The sequence below is a fragment of the Acomys minous genome (genome assembly GCF_964271855.1).
Source record: "Acomys minous genome assembly, chromosome: 8".
Lineage (NCBI taxonomy): Eukaryota > Metazoa > Chordata > Mammalia > Rodentia > Muridae > Acomys > Acomys minous.
This window is the reverse complement of record NC_140489.1, coordinates 115,064,304-115,071,753: the sequence shown is the minus strand read 5'-3', so window position 1 is coordinate 115,071,753 and position 7,450 is coordinate 115,064,304. Positions and strand designations below refer to the sequence as shown.

At 45.1% G+C, this 7,450-nt stretch overlaps 2 pseudogenes across 2 annotated transcripts; both read right to left on the bottom strand.

Moving 5' to 3' along the window:
- Positions 1-4,708: 4,708 nt before the first annotated feature.
- On the bottom strand, positions 4,709-5,531 carry LOC311604149 (phosphomannomutase 1-like; annotated as a pseudogene). The gene has a single exon. The product of its transcript is annotated as a phosphomannomutase 1-like (transcript).
- A 976-nt stretch (positions 5,532-6,507) lies between these two features.
- Positions 6,508-7,049, bottom strand: LOC311604148 (large ribosomal subunit protein eL18-like; annotated as a pseudogene). Its single transcript has one exon. The product of its transcript is annotated as a large ribosomal subunit protein eL18-like (transcript).
- Between the last annotated feature and the right edge of the window lie 401 nt (positions 7,050-7,450).

Here is a 7,450-nt window from a genome sequence, read left to right as displayed (position 1 = left end):
CACACACACACACACACACACACGCATACACACCATACCACACACAAACATATACCACACACACATACACACCACTCACATACATACATACCACACCGCCACATCACACACACACACACCACACACACACACACACCACACACATACACACCACTCACACACACCACACACATCCACACTACACACATCCACACCACACACACACACACACACCCCTACCCCACACGAGTACTACATTTACATAACTTACACTCCTCCCTCTCCCTCCCATCAATTCCACCTATGTTGTCCTGGCAGCCCCTCTGCCCCAAGGGAGGTAACACCATTGTACAGTCCCACCAACTGTGTACACGGATCCCAGTGTCCCTATGTTCTCACCAACATTAGTTATTCTTTAAGAATAAGGGGCCTCCTAACAGGAGTGAGGTATTACCTCATTGTAGTTTGATTTGTATTTCTCTGATGATCAGTCTGTTAAGTAACTTTACGCGTCTGTTGCCTTGGGAATGTCTTCTTTGGAGAAATGTCTGTTTAACACCTTCGCTCAATTGTAAACAACCGTCTCCTCACTATTGAGTTGTAGGAGTTTCTTACTCAACTTGGATATTGGCCCCTTGTTGGATGGATGGTTTTCAAGTGTTTTCTTCTATTTTGGAGGCTCTTTCTCACCCTGATGATCACTTCTTTTGCTGTTAGAGGCCTTTTTCCTCTTATGTAACTCAACTTTCCTACTCTCACTTTTGTTGCCTAAGAGTTTGGGTCTAATAATTTCCAAGACCAGTGTCATAAAGCTTTCTGTTAGAATTCTGTATGTGTATGTGTGCACATGTGTATGCATGCATATCTCAGGGGCTGATGTTGAACATCCTTTCCACCCTAATTTTGAGACAAGGTATCTCATTAAATTTGGAGCTCTCCAATTCAGCTGCACTGACTCTGTGTCTACAGCAATGCACACACGTGCACACAAATACGTTCACAAGTGTGCATGCATATGTATGTATGTATGTGTGCATTGCTATGTATAGACATGCGTATAAGTGCATACTTATGTAAGCATGATTCTGGTGTGCGTGTGCACGTGTGTGTCCATATCTGGCTTACTTGGCACGCACATCATGGACCATTACAGTTGGAATACTTGTTTTCTCAACTGTTGTTAGGTCAATTAAATTCTAGTAGGAAAGAGATGGAGTTAACCACCTGATGGAGGTAACGAAGGTGTCTTTTGCAAAAGGATTGCTTACAGTGCTGCAGACCAAGGGGAACTGATAAGGTGCAGGACTCCAGGCTCAAGAGCTGTGTGGCTGTTACATGGGGAGGAGGTATTTATAGAAGTCTGAAAAGAACAATTTTATGGGGAGGGAGATATATGACTGGTCACAGCTGTGGCATTTGCTAGAAGTGTAAATTCAGCCCACTGACACAGTAGTGGGAAAATACTTGAAGCCAGAACTTGATTTCTGTTTCCTTTTGGTACCCAATTGGAGTTTTGTAACCTTCAGATTTAGCCATATATGGGGATACAGCAACGTTGTGCACATGGACAAACAGGATAGAGTTGGGTGAGCACTGGAGTTGAAAGGGCAAAGGTCACCAGCACATGGCTTCTCTGGAACTCTTCTGTGAAGGAAGGAAATCGCGTCCAGAACACTCACCATCTGCTAGGCTCTGTACTGGACCCTTTCCACACACCGTTGCTGTGGCAACCTTCTTTGTCCTGTGCCTCAGGGGGAGGAGCTGCACACTGACTTACCTCAGGCTACGAGTGAGATGTGCAAGTCTGTGCTCCTTCATTCCAAAGTTGCTGCTTTGAATATGATGCTACAGTGGCTGTTGTGGTTTATGTTCTGTGTGCTGCCCAGAGAGGCACTGGGGCTAGCAGATGACTAGACTTCTGTAGGTGAGCAGTGTTTTCCTGAAACAGAATAAAAAGGCAGTGCAGGTGTGATACACCCAAAGACCAGCAGAGAGTGTGGGACTCTTGATCACCTGCTTATTAAGATGCTGGGGACCAGGACAACTTCTATCAAAACCTCTCAAGGTTCTTTACATTAAAATGTGTGTGAATGTTTTATATATATATATATATATATATATATATATATGTATGTATGTATATATATATATTTTCATTTTCTTTCTTTAAAAAAAATTTAAAAATATATTTTATTAATTTATTCATACTACATCTCAATTGTTATCCCATCTCTTGTATCCTCCCATTCCTTCCTCCCTCCTATTTTCCCCTTACTCCCCTCCCTTATGAATGTGACTGAGGGGTTCCTCCTCCCCTTGTATATGCTTATAGGGTATCAAGTCTCTTCTAGGAAAATGCATATTTTTAATGTTTGCATTTTACAGTAATGCGTCCTGCATGAATTTACTTCTCCATCACAGCGTATTAGGGCTCTGTGCATCCCCAGCATGCTGCGTCTTGTCTTTTTGCCACTAGCAGTTCTAAGCAGGATGAGATACCTCACTGAGCTTTGGATTTAAATTTCTCTGCTGCTTAGTGAAACCTATCTCGAGATCCTTACCCGATCGATGTCTGGTGACTCTTAGGGGTCCTTCGGCGGAGTGGCATGTCAACATCATTGTCCTACTTGTAACAAAGTGCATTTTAATGGGTTTGTGGGATTCACTGGACTGGTAGGAGAATGCACTTGGGAGCAACGAAGTCCACGCCAGTTGGTTGTGGGGGGAATTTGGTTGTAAGGAAGAACGTGAAGAACTCACATGTCACTTGCATGGGACACACTGCAATATGATGCCCAACCTCACTGCTCTCAAAGGTCAAGGAACACGTCATATCTTCATTAAACAGAGAACAAAATGAAGAAGTCAAGGTCAGCAACAGACACTTAACTCAGGAAACGTGTATTTAGTAAGTGTCAGGCATCGTGCAGTGGGAGGGAGGCGGGAGCCGTAGCTCTAGTGCCCCCTCTGCTCCCCTCCCCACGGGCCTTAGGTCTTCCTTGTGGATATGCAGTTCTTTGTTTCCAATGGGTGCTGCTAAGGTGGAGAGGGACTGCAGGGCGTTTCTGCTCCTTCGCTGTGTTAATCGGAAAGACAAGCGCCCAGAACCGTGGACTCCATTGGATTCAGTTGCCCAGTGTCCTATGTCACTTGAGTGACAGCTGATCATTGGACTCTGTCTGATGGTCTAGACATGGGATTGTCAAGATTCTGTGGGGCCTAAACATGGTCTTCTTCCAGTAGCGATGGAACAGCAGTAGCGGAAGTGCCATTTACTGAGCACTTAATCTGCCAGTCACCGTGGTGCACTCATGGGGCCAGTCCCACCGCTCCTGTAGCGCAGTGCTGAAACACATCAGCTTATTTGATCCTTAGAGTGACTTTGAGATGGATGGATGCCGCCCCTGCCGTGTGCCTGTGTGTCCATGTATCCATGTTCATGAGTGTAGATGTTCATGTGAGGTATTCACCCCTCATCCACCAAGGAGGCCTACACACACTGCAGAGGATTCAGTGGGGACAATATGGTCATCTCAGGCAGGGCTGTCATTAATGTCTTTGGTAACTTGTTTCGCATTCTCTTGAAATTATCTATCCAGACAATATTCTGGGAAGGTAACATAGTATTCAAAATTATGATTTTCTTTCTCTCATACACCTAGACATATTCTTCCCATTGTATGTATGCATGTATGCATTCATTTTTGTGTATGCGTGTGTGTATGTGTAAGTATGTGTATGTGTGTATATACGTATGTATCCATGTATGCATGCATGCATGTATATGATATATGCATGCATGTGTATGTATGTATGTATGTATGTATGTATGTATGTATGTATGTATGTATAAGATTTTTTTTCTCTGAAATCTTCCCACCCTAATACCATACCACAACAATTTCAGCAAGTCAATTTTTTGAATCCAAATTTATCATTAGTAGATTATAAAGTATTGAATCCCTGTAGTACCCAAATGCATCCAGCCATTTCCACATATTTGGGTATGCTTTTTACTTTTAGATTTTTTAAAAATTGTTTTTTTCTTCTTTGTTTTCAAGAACAATGCTGGTGTTTAGAAGTCTAGTGTGATGATGCTCTTGAAAGGCTAAGGGATGAGGATGTAATTTCTAAAGTGTCCACTAGATGGCAACATTGTCCCACAGTGTTAGTGAAACCACACAGTTAACTGCAACTGCAGTAGGCCACTGAGTTGAGCTTGCTAAGGAGTCCTGTACAAAGGCACATGGGGAAGAGAATTAGCTGGTTCACTTTGTGTTGTTGTTGTTGTTGTTGCTGCTGCTGCTGCTGCTGCTGCTGTTGTTCTCCTCCTCCTCCTCCTCCTCCTCTTCATCATCATCATCATTGTTGTAACTTTAGTATGTGACAAAGTACTTTGGGCAGTGCCCCTTCCCTGCCACTCTGCCCCTGGTCAGTCTGTGGAGAGCAGCTCCAAAGCTTAATTCACACGCCTCCCTCTGGGATGAAACCTATTCTGTCCCACAGACCAGCAGCAGCAGAAGCCAGGTGCAGGACTGTGTCTTATCAAAGCCACCTGGCTTGGGCTGGTCGCCACACAGATCTTGGTCCTGTGTGAGTGGGCCTTGTGGTGCCCCACATGCTCCTACATGTTGGACCAGAGAAAGGGGATCCTTGGCACCCCATGTTCTCTCTTCAAGCCTGGCCAGAGCTCTTTGAAGGTCTTTGTAGTGCTCAGCTGTGGGTACCGTCATGCCTCGTGAGCTCTCTCTGGGAAGGAAAGCTCTATGCAGCACTGTACAGTGTCTTGAGGGGAGACCACGGCTATAATCGTGAGTCTGCATAGATATTAACGTCATTCCCACAAGGATTGGTTTCATTCCCAAAGAAGTAGATCATGTGGAAGCTGCCTCCATACAGGCCGTCGAGGCAGCAGGGCTTATCCCAGCCCTCGGGGAGGACATCGAAGTTTATCATGTCTCTGCCGGGAGAATCTCAGCCCCTTGCCAGCAAGCTCTGCCTTGAGGGCTACCACAAACTTCTCCCAGATCTTCTCTTTCTTGTCCTGTTTCTAGAACTCCATCTTGTTCTTCAGGGTGCAGCTGTGGGCCATGGCATGCCATTCCAAAACTCAGTGGAGGTTCCATGCTTCTGGGGCAGTCCGAGCAGGGCCATGGAAGCGAGGCAGCAGATGACCAAGTTCTGTAGGAGCACCTCCCCTAGATGGTTCTGGAACTTCTGCTTGGAGCGCAGCCACCCATGCTTGTACTGCACTGTCCCGTTCTCAGCCAGCACAGAGCCAAACTTTTCAATGACGTCATCCTCATCAACCCAGCTGTCAGAGCCATCCACCACACCCATTTTTTGCAGCTAATTTTCAGCTTCTGCAGGAAGGCTAATACCTCAAGGTCATTTTTTTCCTGGTGTGCTGGCCTGAGGGTCCTGCACACATTAAAAAGGCAGAGGATAAGCTCTTTTCTGAAGGCTCTCTTGATGGCAGACAGCCAGGGCTTAAGCTCCCTGGTCAAGCGCTGTCCCTGAATATTTAAGGCAGAAAAATGAAAGTAACACATATATAGGGCAATCCACTAATGTATGGAAAACCTATCAATGGCCATACTCTCAAAGAAATATGATTCCAATCTCCCCAGCATCCACGAACAGCCAATAGTACCCATTCCGGGAACTCCGCTGCCATCCACAGTAAAGCTTTAATGAATCTGGTGCAGCTCTTAGGCCAGCAATCACAACTGCAGAGAGCTCAGGGGTGGAACTGCCCTTTCATGTCCAGAAGACAGTGTGTCACAGAAGTCCTCCTGAAGGAGAGAAACCTGTTCTTTAGGATCCCAAGTGTGGGATCGAATGGTCTAGTAAGAGAACAGGTGATGTTAATTGCTACCAGATGAAAAAGATCCTGTGAACAGACTCTAGGAGGAGCTATATAAATGAGCCCAGAACTGGCGGCTGCGCGGATTGAAGACTTGGGGTAGATTTGGCTGTTCATTGCTGCCCTTCAAGACGCTCCTAGAGAAAACCACTTGAGGGAAGGCTTCAGAGCTCCAGCTCCTGCTGAGGCTCTGGGGTCTGGTTACCTTCGGTTCCAGTGGAAGAAATCCTGTGGTTCCTGACTATGAACATAGTTGAGCGGTGGAGCATCTTTTGGGTATATGCCCAGGAGTATGTAGCTAGTTCTTGAGGCAGCATTACTCCTAGTTTTCTGAGAAAGTGCCAAATTGATTTCCAAAGTGGTTGTACAAGTTTTCACTCCCACTAGCAATGGAAGAGTGTTCCCCTTTCTCCACATCCTTGTCAGCATGTCTTGTTACTTAGCCATTCTGATGGGTATAAGTTAGAATCTCAGAGCTGTTTTGAATTGCTATTCTGTGATGACTAAGGATGTTGAGCATTTCTTTAGCTGTTTGTCAGTTATCAATAGTCCTCTGTTGAGCATTCTCTGTTTAGTTCTGTATCCAATTTTTTAAAAAAACATTCAATGCTTTTTAATAACAGTAAGATCCAAGGTTAGGTTTTGTAGCCTTAACTGGCCCTTCAGCCTTTGACACACTGGAACTTCTGGCTCTTAGAGCAGACATAGGGTTAGGTGTGGCTGTGTGGGGTCCCTCGGGCCCTGCCAAAATGCCAGTACACCTCTTGGCCTTTCCAAGGACAAGATAGATAGTGCCTCAGCCTTGGGGAAATTCTAAGGCCAGCTGGTCGACCGTGAGGATCTTACCCCCAGCCTTGAGGATGTCACTTTGGTTCAAGTAATCACACCCACACAGCAGTGCACACACTTTCAGCTCGGGCACTTCCAGGAATCTCACATCATCTTTCACCATTCCCACAACCACAACAGTTTTGTTTTCTCAGCCAGAAAGCTTCATCTTTTGGATGATGGGTGACAGGGACAGAGGAGGCTGGTTGGTGTGACTCATGAATAAACTTTTCAACACTACCTGATTGAAGGTAGAGTTGGTTTGTCTGGCCAGAAACCTGTATAGCCTGACCAGTAGCCACAGGTATATGCTCTGGCTCTTGGGCTCCTTGTGTGGAACTTTTAGGTCCATCTTGTGATGAATGTCAATACCCATGATGGCACCTCCTGCTCGGCCAGGCCCAGAAAGCTGTACTCCATTGAATTATTTGGTTTGGTGGTGTTTAATTTCTTGATTTCTTTATATATTTTTTGGATATTAACCCTCTGTTGGATGTAGGGTTGATGAAGATCTTTTACCAGTCTATGGGATGTCGTTTTGTTGTTGACAGTGTCCTTTGCCTTCAGTTTCACAAGATCTCATTTGTTATTTATTAATCTTAGAGCCTGTGTTGTTGGTGTTCTGTTCAGGAAGTTGTCTCCTGCGCCGATGAGTTCGAGGCTCTTCCCCACTTTTTATTCTAACACATTTAGTATGTCTGGTTTTATGTTGAGGTCTTCAATCCACTTGGGCTTGAGTTTTGTGCATGGTGATAAATATGGATCTATTTGCACTTT